The 14,213-nt window shown below is 42.9% G+C and overlaps 1 non-coding gene across 1 annotated transcript; it reads right to left on the bottom strand.

Moving 5' to 3' along the window:
• Positions 1 to 3,269: 3,269 nt before the first annotated feature.
• On the bottom strand, positions 3,270 to 3,344 carry Trnaa-ugc. The gene has a single exon. It is a non-coding gene; the product is annotated as a tRNA-Ala (tRNA).
• Between the last annotated feature and the right edge of the window lie 10,869 nt (positions 3,345 to 14,213).

The following is a 14,213-nucleotide window of genomic DNA, read 5'->3' as shown; positions in this document are numbered from 1 at the left end:
GCGGTTTTCTTGCTGCCTGTGACAGGCTTCCGTGGTGTTACTCGGCTGCAGCAGCTCGGTACCGGTGTTGGCTTCTAGGTCAGCGTCAGCGTACCTGTAACAGTTAGGTTCATTGTCGTTCACGGTCCGATAGGTCGTGTATCCGATTCACAGTGTAGGGTAGTGCTGTAGGATTGTTTGTACGTTAGTGAGCGAGCTTATCGGTTTCCCTGCTGTAGCCTTTAATAGCAGCTAGCATATCCAGTCAATGTTTCTGATTTGCAGGGGCTTGCTGATGTTGTTGCTTGTAGGTCTGTGTTAGCTTGCCATAGATTGTTATGCCCTAGTTAATAGTGTCTTCTGCCGCTGTCATAGTTTCACAGAGTAAGGATGAAAGGGTTGTCCGAGTGTCTCGAGTTCCTATATAGTCACGTGGCGAGTTTTTTAATACTTCCTTGAGGGTTTCAAAGCGGTATTCATTGTGAAGATCTACGGTGCGGGTTTAGCGTGGAGCATTGCTAACGGTGCGTAGCACTTTGTTCTATATGCTCTGCAGGCGGCGCAGGAGTATAGGAGCTGCGTATCACTAGACGGTAGCCGCGTACGTCATCAGAGGCCTAATCAGTGTCATGCATATGGACCTCGACACCCTCATATTCAGTGTACTTTCCATGTTGGGCATTGGGTAGAATTGTTTGAGCCTCACGTGCGCTCTGTTGACAATGTATTTTATATGATTCCAACCCCGCCCCCCTCCCCCCACCATGTAAGTTTCCAGCCTAGTCAGATACCTCGGTGTCAGCCAGATACGGAGGTATGTGATTTCTCTAGGATACATATTGGGCGTGTATGTAGTGTAGCCTGTCGATAGTGCTGATGTTTGCGCAATAGCTTCGTGTGAACAGAACTGCTAAGTAACGCCAGTTTCCTGCTCGTAACAAGCTATTTATATTTAGCGTGCCAAAAAAGTTTTTGGCGTTTGGGTGAAGTTGGCCAGAGGACTCCTACTGCATTTCAGTCTAGAAGCCCCAGAATCCGACAGTCTGGCTGTATCGCTCCTGACACCGGTGGATTGGTGGCCACCTGGGGTAAAGCTGTGTTTTCTGCTAAGCTTAATGTTATTGATATTTGATCAAGTGAATATTCACTACTGAGGAATATATTCACAGAATGAAAATCCGCTTAATTTGCTAGTTATTTCTTATTTTATTCCGCGACTGGTTTCGAACCATAAAGCTTCACCTTCAGGTGCCAACAGATAATTACGAGATCAAAAATGTGTGGCGATTGGGCAAGTCAGTCACGAGGAATTACACCCACGTCAAACAAATCCTTGGAAGCGTAGGACCAGCAACCTGGACAGGCGGACGCTGTGGTTACTGGTCCTATGCTCCCATGGGTTTGTTTCAAGTTGGTGTGACTTCCCATCATTGACTGGTCCATTCACCACACATTCACCAACATTATTTGTTGGCACCTGAAGATTACATTTATGATCTCATAATTATTTGATGGCACCTGAATATCAAGCTTTGTGCTTCGAAAGCAGTCGTGAAATAAATTAAAAAATTACTGGCAACTAAAGCGCAGTTTTGTTCTATTAGTATTATTATTATTTTCATCAAATACTAGACATCAATGTCTGTTCTCATCCACCTTTCTTTCGACCACTCCAACTTTCTTTACCCATCTTTGCTTACACTCACGAGTCACTGAGGATTGCGTTTCCGTCTCGTATATCGCGTATATCCGTGAACTCCTCTGAGAAATTCCACATTATCGTCTGCATTTTGCTTTTGTCACTGACTTATTTCTCTTGTAATTTCGTTATCGCACTGCAGTCTGGATACGGACAAAGTTTTCGTATATTTCATTTGTGTCCTTACTACCACGGCTAGTTATTATTGCAAATAAAGTAGTAAACGCCAAAAATTTTTCAACTGGTGGAAAGAAATACGTCGTCAAAATGAATCGTCACAACCATCCCTACTACTGCAATTGCATAGATTTATGGTTCAGTAAATGTAATATATCCCAACGGCAGTGCGTTGTTGACTCTTTGCATCCCGCAGTTGGATATTTGAGCAGCACAACAATGACTAACGACCTCGTCGGAAATGTAAACAAAAATTTGAAATATGGATGAGAATAACAGTGTATCGTTAGGTTTAGATGTCATGGAGTTCCGCGTCGGGTCTCGTAATTTTCAGGGAAAACTGTTGTTGGTTTCATTTGGCGCGGATGTATTCCAATACAGGACCCTCCTGTCTATCCACTCGCGTGGTCCCTTTGGTTTCTTATTTAATCACTCTTACGCTGGAGCTCTTCATATTTATGTGACGATACGCGCGTCACCGATGCTGGCAGAACAAACACAGGTGTATTCTAAATATTTCACGCTCACCTCTTCTCTCGCCTCTGCACCAGACAAATGGTCGCTAGTCCGCATTTTATCGGCCCCGTTCGACGAAGGGCTGCATTTAAATGTCCAGTCGATGGACTGCGCTCCACCTCTCGCGGAAGCCAGCAGTCGTGTCGCGACGGAAGTCGGGCTATTTTTCAGACAACTTTACGGTAGCGCTCTGATTTACCGTTTGATTTTATTATAGCGGGCGGCAATTTCGTAATCAATCGCACGACCGGTAGATAAAATGTGGAGCCAGAGGTGAATATTCGTGGGGTGCGGGGTGAGCTATCTGAGCAGCCGGCTGTTCACTTTCTACGCAAATCCCGCCCTTCCTGGCCCGGAAGGGAAGCGTCGTCTTTTACAACTTATCGGGCTGAAAACGACAGCGAAAATAAATGTTGGTTCTCAGCGGCATAGAGAGCTACGATCAAGTCAGGAATTCTAACAACGTGACCAATTCCACGAAACTTATGCAGCCTTTGGTCTCATTGTCAAGTACGTATTACAACACGTAAGCGGACATTGGGGAATCTACGGGTTTATTCGATGTCTTCTTGGTCAACAGCGACTTAGGACTTAAATTTGGCCGCAATTGCTGGTATGAATTTTTTCTTCTATCCTAACTCATCCATTAACTGTCCAACCCTTACCTAAAGCAGTTCTCAGTAATTTTTTGCGCCACGTCACTCATAACTTTCACAATCACTTTTAATATGATGTCTCGCATTTCTGCCGATTATCGCCGTCAGCCAAACATATTTGTGGAGAGTGAGCTCAAACAGAGAAAGAAGGTTAACATTTTATAATGTTATGATGATAATCGTAACTCTTAGCTGCCGACAGGTGTTGTTGACATACACCAATGGGGACAGCTGAAATTGTGTGCCCCGACCGGGACTCGAACCCGGCATCTCCTGCTTGCATGGCAGACGCTCTATCCATCTGAGCCACCGAGGGCACAGAGGATAATGCGACTGCAGGGATTTATCCCTTGCACGCCCCGTGAGACCCACATTCCGAACTGTCCAAAACCTACATTCGTAGTGTTCCTAATAGATATTTGCCCATTCACTCATTACTCGCGCCGGACTAAGCAGACGCACTCGCGCACTTTATAATGTTTATATGTTAATACTTGTCAACGGCCTGCCGAAGTGGCTGTGCGGTTAAAGGCGCTGCAGTCTGGAACCGCAAGACCGCTACGGTCGCAGGTTCGAATCCTGCCTCGGGCATGGATGTTTGTGATGTCCTTAGGTTAGTTAGGTTTAACTAGTTCTAAGTTCTAGGGGACTAATGACCTCAGCAGTTGAGTCCCATAGTGCTCAGAGCCATTTCAACCATTTTGAACTTGTCAACGTAGTTACTCGATGTGTCTGACTGCACTGCTCATATAAATACAAAAGAAAACGTAACGCAAACACATTCCTTATTACAAACGTCCACACAGTCTCTTATTCCCTACCCTCTTGTCCGCCTGTGCAGTGGTTTCGCCTCCACAATCACAAACGCCTAAGATACTGCTTCGAGCTCTCGATTCGCTGAGGTTGGGAAACGAAGGACGTTTAGGACGTTGTAGGAATTCAGAGATGCGCTACTATAATCGTGACGGTTCTAGCTCATTCTTTCTGACAGCTGTTGAAGAGTTAACTCGTCATCCTCCTCTGCTCCCCAGAGTGGTGTTGACGAGTTTACTAGGATTCCCTTCAACGCTTTTTATGAGTTAACTCTAGTCTACTTACTTCCCCTTAGCACTAATTACGATTATAGTTGCGCTGCGTAAGAGTTGTTTGCTGTTTTTCCGCCCGATCCCTCAGTAGCTTCTCACAGTTCTCACTACAACGCTGCCTGTTGTGATCTCGTTTTGGTGCTTTCGACTACGCTTCATGTCACCGCTCATCAGTATTGCCATCATTACGTTTTTCTCATCAACTATCCTTCTGTATAAGAGACCCTGAGGATATTCAGGAATACCGACTATCAGGATGACATTACTGAAAACTCCTCCAAGGAATCTGAAAGCAACGGTCTCAAGCCATCTACGTCAGCAGATTTAACATTACAGTCTTATTATTCAATAACAGACGGAACTGACAGTATATCCCAATCGGAAGAATGTAAATGTAATGATGAAACCCTTAGGAGGAAAGCGTTGTTTAGTGACAAATTTGATTCCAATTACGCAATTCGTAATTTGCCTTTGAAAATCAACTGCCAACTGGGAAACAATCCACGCATTCTGTCGTTCCGTGTGTTATTTTTGACAGAAGAAACTGCGGATAAATACATAGTTTCGAGGTTTGAAGTTTTGTGAGTGTCTGTTTCGTTAATGAAGTACACAAAATTGAAAATACAGCATCCATTCCGTTAGATGGACAAAACTAATAAACGATACTCTAGTAATGACATATTAACAAAGATTTGAACTGTCCTGAATACTTTATCGCATGACTACCCACAAATGCACCGTTTCAGAACGTTTCCAAAACTGTTCAGACTCAGTCGTACAAATCCTTTGTGGCTGTCTATGGATGAACTGTTATCCCAGGAAACACACAAAAAAGGATGAATGTTTCGGTTTACGCACAACCTACTAAGTGCATGGAAGGGAATCATATCGTTCAATTCCGGTCGAGAAGTTTTCTGACATTTACGTAAATGTACTGCTGGCATGGTGTGCTAATTACAGATAGCCAGTCTACTATCTCATAGTCATTAAACACTCAATTTGTCTCGCTAAAAATCATGAAGATACCAAATGTGTCTCATGACATAACAAAAGTTCACAACAAACCCGAGGACAATGCTATAGACGATAGTAGATTCAGAGGGGCCCAGGAAAATGTAGATACTCTTTGATGGTCAATACTAATGGAAAAAAATGGCATACCGTTACAATTCTTGCACGGGAGGGAGGTCATTTTATGTGTTCAAAGTGATCCGCATTAGCAGCCAAACAACGTCGATGGCACTGTACTGATGACTGAACTACGGCTGTCAGTGCAACCGATGTGGACGCCTCGATGAATTCTCACAGCTCGCTCAACGTAGCTGGCTTCTGTTGACTAACTTCATTTGTCGAGGTTCCGCACAGTTAGAAGTCAAGAGGTGTAAGGTCTGGAGACCGTGATGGGTACTCAACAGCTCCTCTTCGACCTGTCCGTCGTGCAAGTAGATGTTCGTCCAGGTGAAGTAGAGGGCCATCTTGCTGTAGGTAAAATCTTTCATTTCCAAACACCTGGCAGGTAAAATAGGTGGTTCGCATCACATGACGATACACCTCACCAGTACGAAGAATGGGCTAATCATACCATGCGATGACAGAACACGCCACGCCACACCACCCATTAACACCCGACAGATTTTCAGGAGCCCAGTACAGTCAGTTGTGGCGGTTTACAGTATCTTTCAGTTTGAGTTGTGCCTCGTCAGACCAGATAACCATACCTGAAAACGTGAAGCATGCCTTCAGACCACTCCCGCACTGCTCCATCCTTCGATCCGGGTCGTCCTCATTCATAGTGTGTAGCGATCTTGGAATGTACACTTCCCGCTTTGCAACCTTCGGAATTCGTCGTACACTTGATTGGCTTACCGCGCCTTCGCGTGCACCCTTATTTACATATTTTTTGAGGTGACCTAGTAAAATGTTGCCACGAAGCAACGCTCGAGAAATGTTACAACACAGCAGCGCTGAAAGCTGGTGTTGTTCACGATTTTAGTCGGGCGGGCCTTTCCTTACGCACATCCTAAACAGTACCGTCAGATTCAAATTTATCTCTAATATGATGAATTCTTCTACGTGTTGGTTGCTGAGTTCCGTACACATTAAGCCATTGTCGTTATATATCCATGTTTTCGTACTTCCAGTACCAACTTAATACGGCCATGCGTTGCTCAAATGACAATCTTAGTTCATTCATTGGCGCACTCTCATCTGCTGAAAAGCGCGTGCCAAGATCTGTTCAGAAAAACTACAATGATATGTAGTTCTATTCCAAAGGTACTAACTATCGAAGAGTGTCTACATTTTTGTGGACCCTTCTGTATTGTTTACCATAGATAGTAACATAACGCTTTTTTTTTTGTCTTATGGGACCGAACTGCTTAGGTCATCGGTTCCTAAACTTACATATCACTTAATCTGTCTTACGCTATGGACAGCACACACACCCATGCCCGAGGTAGGACTCAAACCTCCGACGGGGGGAGTCGTGCGGTTCGTGACAAAACGCCCCTGACCGCGCGGCTACCCCGCTCGGCAATAGGACTCTCTGACCACAAAAACAAATATGGGAAAACCGTATCACTGATGACTTCACACGCAAGGAAACGGTATAATCTGAAAACTAACAGTAACCAATGATGTAAGATTCAAAGACGTCCGGTAAATAAAATAAAATAGCTTATTTTTTCATTTGGTTGAACAAGGAACAAACGCAGCACAATAGTTATTATGGACTCGTAGCTATAAACCAGCACTGAACTACTGATGTATGTTGAAAGCGACAGTTAACTTTCGGAAAGGATTACAAAAATCGCATTAAAAACTGCTGAAGGAAAAGTCATCATTAAGTCACTAAAGATTTGATGCATCCGTTTATTCTCAGACAATCTTTAACGTCAGAAACTAAATTTTTGCATCTGTTATAATAGTGAAGCTCCTGACAGATTCAAACATTTTGCTGGACAGGAACATGAACGTGGGACCTCTGCCTTTTGCGGGCGGGAGCTCCACCGACTTTTTTATGATTATTATTTGTGTGCGTTCTTCCATATAATCTTTCCTTACGCTCGCCACCTGTGTCTCAGGCTGAGCTATAGAAGCGCACGCACAGTCCACACTCACAGCTTTACCTCACCACTTACCTTCCAAACTGCACAGAAGTTGTGACTCTTCAAGTTTTCCCTTACGGATATATTGTGAATAGTCCTCACGGGTTTGCCGCCGGATGACGTTGTGCAAATTCCACAATATTTCGTCGGAGCAACTGTCCGACGTCTTCATGTGGTTGAACCTTGGTGGTGGCTAGGTACCTCCAAGTATCCGCACTTCGACGCCTCTGTATACACAACGCGACCGCGACGAATGCGCAGGCGCGGAAATTACGCATGGGCAGTGATTTGCAGACAGACGTAGCCATACTCAAACGCAATCTGCCGAAAACTGGGGAGCGGTCCTCCTGTGCGTGCGCAGTACGCTATGTTTACTAACACACGTTACTCACTAAAAAAAGGACAAAAAACATATTAAACCAATGTTATGGTAGTGACGGGTCTGTTATTGAAAAATCTCGTTTTTCTCTTTGTGATTTAATAGAACCCAATGCAGGGTTCCGGGCTGTGCTCAGTTGAAAACCCGCATCCTTGTTGAATAGATTATCAGCCATATGGATAGGTATTGCTTCTTTAATGACGAAATCCCAAAAAATATGATGCCGGGGATAACACTTCCGGTTTTTCATAAATCATGCGATGTCTTGCATTCAGACAGTGTTCTTCGATTGCCAACTTCTCCGGTTGTCATAAGCGTGTAAGGCTCTGATGTTCATCGCAGCGTTCTTGTACTGTGCAGATGTCTGGCCTATATACGCCACACCACATTCATAAGGAACGCTATACACACCACGTTTCCTCAGGCCATCCTTAACGAAGCCAAACAGGTTCCTTAGCTTTGCAGATGGTCGATAAACAAACTTTATGTCATACATTCCGAGGGTTATTCCGATTCTTAACGATATGGCACCAATATAAGGAAAAAAAAGGCGGCCAAAGTGGTGGGTGTCTTTGTGTCTCCGTTCTGCTCCTTGGATTGAGCTCGCTTCGGTCTGATTCCATTACTTATCTGTCTCTCAGAATAACCGGTTTGTCGGAACACTGTCTTCAAATGTTGCATCTCACTCGCAAGGCTTTCAGGATCAGATACCATACGCCCTCTATGAACTAACGTACGTAGTGCACTATCGCACTGTGCCGGATGATGGCAGCTTGTGGCTGCAAATACAGATCTGTAAGCGTTGGCTTACGGTAGGCGCTGTGTTTCAAGGTTCCATCTGCTTACCTTCGTACCAAAACGTGAAAACTATTTACTGCACAGGAGTTTTCCTGCACACCTTACAGTATTAGCACTCCTTGAAGAAAGGTTATTGCGAATTCATGGCTTAGCCACGGCCTGTGGATAGTTTCCAGAATGAATTTTTCAATCTGCGGCGAAGTGTGCACTGACTTAAAACTACAGGCAGATTAAATGTGCTAGCAGTGACAGAGTGACAGAAGGGGACATCGTAGAAATGTTGAGAACAGCGGGAATTGAGAACACAGGGAATGCAGCCCTCTCTTCTAACCAAAGTCCATGTGGAAGCCCATAAGCAGGCTATATAGCGCAGACAAACGACTTACCGTACAGTTCAGCATGTAGCGAGCACGTTGGCCGCAGCTAAGGAGTTCTGATGTAACGTGTCTTTTCGTTTTTTAAGAGGCAGTCTTTGGAAAGAGGAATGTTATTCACGCCAAACGTCATTGAAAAATGAGAAAAACACTCCCGTTAAGAATACTGTACGACACTGCTGCTCCCACCATCAAACAAAGGGTGAGGTGAAGTTTTAAAAACTACACAGAGTAAATAAAAATAAGTGATTATTTTCGTATTTGAAACTTCCTGGCAGATTAAAACAGCGTGCCCCACCGGAACACGAAACACGAATCTTTGCCTTCGCCACAAAATGCTCCACCGATTGACGTCAGCCATTCAGCCACGATTCACAATCCTCCCTCACCTCTTTACTTCCGGTAGTAACTCTCACCTACGTTCCAAAATGAAGACTGAAGTACTATGGTCATTCTAAAAGTATAGATCGTTAGTTTCTGCAGATGTTTTTATTCAAGATAAAGAAAGAAACCGTATTTTATAACATACTCTAATACCTTAGTTTCAAATTTAAATATTTGCCATAGCGTTCCATAAGCTTTCCTACCCCTTTGCATGTTTAGTTGACGTTCTCTTTCGGTTCGGTTTCATTTCCATAGTGTTTTCGCCCCAAAAACGTCTTAATTTTCGGAAGAATGGTCGTAGTTACTTGGGGACAAGTCCAGTCTACAGCGCAATGTCACATATCTTCCCTCTTAAAATCCATAGCAAATTCTTCGTCAACGCAACAGAATGCGGGCGAGTGTTGTTGTCAAAACCGCGATGTCCCTGGACAAAAATTCAAGCTGTTTGTTTTGAACTACGCAGCGTAGTAGGTGAAAGGTGAAGACTCTGAAAACAGCTCGCTGCACTTATGGTCTCTCCTCCACTCATTAAGTCAATGATTTGCATGCCATTTCGACCCCAAAAGACGGTGACTATAACATTTTGGTGATCAGGATTTGTTTGGTTCTTTTCTGAGGAGGGGGAGGGGAGGATAATGAATGATGGCTTCCACTGACTGGCAGTTGGTTTCTGGACTTTTATCCGAAACCTGTAACCTTCCCTTTCCTAATCGGCCTACTGGATTGCGATACAATTGACCGTGATCGCGTATGCCTAATGAAATTTTACAGTGAGTAGTATTATTCTTACCGAAGGAAAATAATAGGAGGAAAGTGTGCAACAGACCCTTCTGAAGGAAGAATCTAAATACTGTTAATAATTTTGAAATGAGTGGAATTTAGTGCCGTCGGTCACAAATCACACAGGGGGGAAAAGGGTACCATGTAATATTTTAACATAAAACATACTTATAATACAAAAAATTACTGATTGGCAAAAAAGGGATAAGTAAACGGTCACCAGCCCATTAGGGCAGAATAAGAACGGTAACGGCAAAGAAAATGAAGCAAATAATCGCTAGCGTGGTTACAAAACGTTGTCACGCTTTTCCACAACACATCAGTTCCCGAGAAAATAAATGAATGAGAAAGCACTCAGTTTTCAGTTACTTAATATGGAACACTAAATTTTGAAAGTAAAGTTAAATGAAGTTGCTGGTTAAATAAATAACTGACTAACTGAAACTTTGTTTCGCAAAAAAATGACTTTTTAATTATTGAAAGAGTGAACTTAGTTTAATTTCAGCAAATGAGCAGCTGATTTACTTTTAACATGACAATAAGTTTTGTATCCCGTCTGGAAGGCGGCGCGTGGGTCTGTTCCTGAAAACTGAAAGCAGGTGAGGTAAAACACGTCGGTATTGCGTTTAAAATTATAGATGTTTACTAGAGACAAAAACAAGTTAATAAATGGTTACATAACGTTGCACTGAAGTGCGAAGCCTTAGACCCATCGTAAGTAGCACATAGTCGCAATAGCAAGCGAAGTGTCCCGGCTGTCTGCTCTTGGTCCAATGGGCAGAATTTGCAGCGTAGCTCTTAGATCTGCACAGCGCCTGCTAGAGGGCGCTATCGTCGGTGTCGGTCGTAGTGCCAACTTAAGCACTTGCACCTACGCCGTGGCATTGTGGCTATCGATACCACAATAAGATACGTACCAAGCCAGCAGAAGTCACTCGCTAAGCTAAACACAGAATAAATGAAACTCTTAATTTGTTCTGTACCTTTAGTTATTAGTTTTGCCAGTGAAATAGTAACGTTACTTTAAGTAAGTGAAGTGAATACTTAAAACTGAAAATTAGTTAAGGCTCTGTTTATGCAATACAAGAATGAACAATTACTGAAGCAGCAAAATTTAAACTGAACCTGGTCATTAGTAAACAAACAAAATAGTTCACCAATTTTCGTGCAGCTACGGTGATTGCATAGAAAGGGAAGCGACCCTGTTTCTTAATAGTGTCTGTGGACAATGACGACATTGGTGCCCTACTAGTTTTCACTACTGCAGGTTATTATTCACGAAAGTTAAACTTTTTGAACGAATCGCCTCTGGGTAATGCCTGTACAATGTTAGTTAACAGTCTGACTGTGTTGTAGCTGTGCGAACGACGAAGAATGTAACCGATGACAATGCTAAGCCACCCCGCTGCTGACGCTGCTGCTGGTTGAGAACCATTAGTCGCCTCCATAGCGACAGATAATCATGGGACAGGCAATGGTTAGAACGGCAGCTTCCTCCGCCTGTTCATTCAAGCCATGCTCTCTGCACTCTAGGGTTAACGAATTAGGTACACCTGCACTGGCGCTAGCATAGATGCACCGCTGTCGGCGGGAGCACCCAACAAACACTTCCATACTCTTTTATGGCTCAAGCTACTCTGCTTCCTCTCTGCTCACACAGGATAAAGACTCTCCGCACCTAAAGATAAAAAGACCACAGCTACTGCCATTTCGTCGTTGCTATCGATACATTAATGTAAAGTTCCCTTGGCTATTACCCAGCAGTTTACAATATTTACACTGAAATTACAATCAGTTACATACATCACAAATAAATACATTACTAAATGCATATTGACTATAGTTTCTGTAATAAAGCTTACATATTCAGAATCAGAAGTAATGCACAAATTATCAACGGATATTAAACAGCGAATAATTTTTTCTCAATCCTTCACTTCATGAGTCACAACTGGAGTTTGTTGTTGTTCCGTAGACCATACTCACGATAAACATTAAGATGTGTAACCTGTCAATAGAACAAACATAGACTATATACGAAGGTTACTTTCGTGGCAACGTGCTACCCATGCAGGTTTATTTTCTGTATCAAATGGTTCAAATGGCTCTGAACACTATGGGACTTAACATCTGAGGTCATCCGTCCCCTATACTTAGAACTACTTAAACCTAACTAACCTAAGGGCATCACAAACATCCATGCCCCAAGCAGGATTCGAACCTGTGGCCGTAGCACCAGCGTGGTTGCGGATAGAAGCGCCTAGAACCGCTCTGCCAAAACGGCCGGCTATTTTTTGTAAAAGTGATTAAATATATCTACTCAACAATTCTTTAATGGTATAAAAGGGGTTGTTAAGGATAAATGTCTCTAATCTATATTTCAAGACACTTATGCTGTCTGTCAGATATTTTATTTCTATGGATTTTTAAGCAGTTTCATAGCTGTAGATTTCACCCGTTTCAGTGGCAGAATGAGACTAATTAAAGACTAATGCAGATCACTTTTCCTTCTAATGCTATACTTGTATCTCTATTACTCTCAAATTGACAATTATTACGGATAGCAAATTTCGTAAGTGAATAAATGTATTTGAGGATGTGGTTAGTATTCCAAAATGATTAAGGAAAGTAATTAGAAATATATGAAGCTGGTATCTGTACAGATATCACTGGTGATCTTGCAGCTCTCGAAAAATGAAATTATAATGAAATCTAGACCTTTAGCTGCTTACAGACATTGATAAATATCAACGGGGACAGTTGAAAAACTGTGTGCTTCGACTAATTTTCAACTGACATTTAAAACTAACAAAACTAACTAAAATTAATTACAGGTTCCTTGACATTCTAGAAGAAACACAAGTCTAGACCAGAAAGTGATGTTCGTCATTTGATCGTACGTCTTTTTCTAAGATCAGATTGTCTCTCGTTTATTCATGGTCTGAATAGCATAATCGAAAATTGGAGTTCACATGACTGTTCTTCCAAGGAAGTTGGCGTATGTATCATAGTAATTGTTGATGCGTAGTAGTTTGTGATGCTAGTTGGAGATGTACGTCCAAAAATCTCCTTCGCTGCTTACTTTTCTGGACAATAGGTAAAATGCCGCGTGTCCCTTCAACCAGTTGACGGCATTGTTCTTCGAGGCGGGGTACAGTTCCTCTTCCGGGTATAAAAGGCACGTTGGCGTTATCAAATACTGCGGTTTTCTCTGCATAGTTGCTAATTTTTTCTGGTTGACAACTATATGTTATTTGCATTTCCACAGACAAATTGATGTTCATCTGTGTCAATCAGGTTGCAAGTGGTACACAAAGGGGAATCAGCCAGATGGATGGAATGTAGTATCGAGTTCGTTGGAAATTTACTATTCACAAAATAATTCCACAATTACCGCACTTTTGTTGGTAATTGCGAGTGGTGTATATTACTCCAGATATCATGTCAAGAGTGACCGACATACTTTTGTTCTATGATGTTCTTGGTCTGAAAGTTCATTAAGTTTTGGAAGATTTGCTTGACTTTGATGACATCTTTCTCAGGTGTTCCCAGTCTAATGTAGCTATATTCTATGAATAAATGTTTTAGGTGGTAAAATTCGTTTGGGATGTGGTGAACGTCAATTGGGGCGTCCTGAACACTGTTGACTGACCGCTTCCACAGTTTATATCTTTTACAGACATACAATGCTTGTGCTTTATTGTACACATCTGTAGATTCAATCCACCGTTGTCTGTCGATAGAGTCAACGTCTGGTATTTGACTTTGAAGATGTAGCAGCGACTGACGAAGAGGCCAAAAGCAGCCAAAATCCTGTTCGCCACTTCCCTCGGCATTGTCAGGGCTTGCGCCACGTAATTTAATTTAGGGAATGAATAAATGTTCACGAGAGTCACTCTTTGTATCTCATCAAGAGTACGGAAATTGTGCTGACCTATACAGGCACGGATGGTGGTGAGGATTCTTCTACTCTATCCGACTGAGCCACCGAGGACACAGACGATAGTGCAACTGCAGGGACTTATCACTGGCACGCTCCCCGTGACACCCACACTTTCCAACTTTCTGTCCTCACACTACATTTGTAGTGCCCCTGCCCACCATACTCATTACTCGCGGCAGTCAAATTACCTGTTGCCGTTAGAGTTCGGGTAATCTGAATGCAACCGCACTGAAGAAATCACTGGCCGGTAAGCCTTATCTATATGAAGATGGTATCCGTTCTTTCGGACATATAGGTAAGGCTTACCGCCCAATGATCTTCTTCAGTGTGGATGCA

The sequence above is a fragment of the Schistocerca americana genome, chromosome 3 (genome assembly GCF_021461395.2).
Source record: "Schistocerca americana isolate TAMUIC-IGC-003095 chromosome 3, iqSchAmer2.1, whole genome shotgun sequence".
Taxonomy (NCBI): domain Eukaryota; kingdom Metazoa; phylum Arthropoda; class Insecta; order Orthoptera; family Acrididae; genus Schistocerca; species Schistocerca americana.
Note: the sequence above shows the minus strand (reverse complement) of the source record. Positions and strands in the feature narration are given on the sequence as shown.